General features: G+C 44.2%; 1 long non-coding RNA gene across 1 annotated transcript in view; it reads right to left on the bottom strand.

Moving 5' to 3' along the window:
- Positions 1-31: 31 nt before the first annotated feature.
- LOC112487838 (uncharacterized) overlaps positions 32-2,272 on the bottom strand; it is a 23,410-nt gene continuing 21,169 nt past the window's right edge. The window contains exons 2-3 of the long non-coding RNA XR_003051313.1: positions 1,682-1,884; positions 32-361 (exon numbers count right to left, since the gene is read on the bottom strand). This is a non-coding gene — a long non-coding RNA (uncharacterized LOC112487838). The remainder of the gene's footprint in view (positions 362-1,681; positions 1,885-2,272) is intronic.

Below are 2,272 nucleotides of genomic sequence, written 5' to 3'. Positions count from 1 at the left end.
ATATATATATATATATACACATAAACAAAACTTTAAAACATGGGTTTCAATAGAATCAACATGAACAGTAATGTTCGTCATCGGACGCTGAGTGAGAAGAGAATAGCTGTTTGTTAATCAGGTGCATTTCCTTCCAGTGAAAACTAACCACTAACATCCAGTTGTGTAAACAAGTCAAAAACACAGATTAGACGAAGGGTCAGACAAATGTTACGACCTTTAACTATTGAGATTTTTTCCCGTTGAGGGTTTCCTCCCTGGGTGAGGGGTGGACCTGATCACAGCTCCGTCTGTGTTTGCGCTCCTCAACTGAACCATCATCTCCAATGAGATCGTTTACTCTGAGGAGTTCACTGAGACTCTTGTAGAGAAGAAAGTACAAGGCGTTCATTAAAACAAAATAACCCGGGGATGAAGAAAATCAAGGCATTAAAGCAGCAGGATAAATAAGAGGAGAGGAGAGGAGGAGGAGGACGAGGAGGAGGAGGAGGTGAGGAGCAGAGAGCCTTCAGACATGGAAACAAAGCTGCAGTATGTAGACAAACCATTAATGCAGATCAGCACTGCAATACCATGCACACACACACACACACACACACACACACACACACAGATTCTGCACAGACAGCATAAAAAAAAGATGTTTTAAAAGCAGTCGTATTTTCATATTTCTTTCCCCGCTGTTATAATTTTCCCTGTCAAACAAATCAAAGGCCAAAAACCAGAGTCAGACTCACATTTTCCACTGTCAGCTCCACCAACGGCTGCTTCCACAAACAGGCAGTGTGTGTGTGTGTGTGTGTGTGTGTGTGTGTGAGGAGACCTGACCCTGGCCTCGGTCCCTGTATGTGTGTCTGTGTGTGACTGTACTGGTCACCAACACCTTCTGATGTCCCCCACGACCCCTCACCCTCCTCAACCCCCCTTAACTAATCTGACCTTTAACCCGAACACGTCTGTGTTCAAATGTTTGTCTCTTTAAAAAAAACTGTTGCTGATTTACACAAAACATTTTACAACAATGTTGAAAGTGAAGGAGAAAAATGAATGAAAATGATGTTGATTCATCAGACGTCACAGTCACAGACCAACCATCAGAACAACAGTCTGTGAGTCTGGGGGAGCGGACAGGGGTGTGTGAGCCAGCGGTTACACACACCGTGTCACAGAGGGAAATATCTGTGTGACATACGGACGGCGTGGAGATTCCAGAAAGTTCCATAACCCAAACAGGACTTAGATATTATATAATTATTATATAAAGTAGGATTTAAAAGTTTCATGTTTTTCAATGTTATTTAATATATCATTTTTGACAATCATTTTGTTTTGAGTTTAATTAAATAAACAAATTGTTTTAACTTTTTTTTTTTAATTTGCACAAAAACAATTACATTTTACTATTTTTTTTCTGAATGCAGAAACTGGAAGAGACAAAAACAAACGCTGATTTTTTTCTCTTCTGATGTTGAACATTGAAGTCCGACTTAGTCGAGTCAAGATTTCACTTTATTCATCGCAAGACTTTTCTGAATCTAATCACCCTTTACAATCACACATGACTGTGACACGTGACTAAAATACTAACGTAAAAATGTGAAGTGTTCTCAAACTATGGCTCCCGCTGTCTGTGCAGACCTGTCTTTATATTGTGTCGTGTTTATCTGTCAGGGTCTCCCACCTCTTCTGACTGTCCCGCCGCACGGCTCAGTTTCCTGGGCTCCAAACCGGTGGTCCTCTGAGCGTCATCCATCCTTGGGGGGGTCAAAGGTCAGCAGATTCATCACCACAGTTTGTTCAGAGTCAGACACGCAGAGAGGCTCGGAGGATTAGAGCGGCCGCTCTGTTTACACCTCTGTACATTAGGATCCATCCTGTCATCACCTGCACACACACACACACACACACACACAGACACAGACACAGACACAGACACAGACACAGACACAGACACAGAGAAGTCACATCAGAACCGTCCTGTTTGTTCCCGGGGACAGAACCGATGTCAGACGTCTGGACGACTGTCTTCAACAGCGTCACTGACACCGTCTCAGTGTCAGTCGGGGGTCTGGATCCACAAACACCTGATCCAAAAGAGCAGGTAAACCTGGCGTATCCCCCCCTCCTCCAGCCCCCCCCCTCCACAGTCCATCATATTTTCTCTCCACGATGGGACGGCGCAGCAGAAACCTCTGTGGAGATCCAGGGACTTTTTGTTGTGAAATCTCACAGCGACCCCTTCCACGGCACCGACCCACTCGACTACGCATTG

This window comes from Cynoglossus semilaevis, chromosome 12, assembly GCF_000523025.1.
Source record: "Cynoglossus semilaevis isolate Cse_v1.0 chromosome 12, Cse_v1.0, whole genome shotgun sequence".
In the NCBI taxonomy this organism is placed as follows: domain Eukaryota; kingdom Metazoa; phylum Chordata; class Actinopteri; order Pleuronectiformes; family Cynoglossidae; genus Cynoglossus; species Cynoglossus semilaevis.
This window is presented reverse-complemented; position numbering and strand designations above follow the sequence as displayed.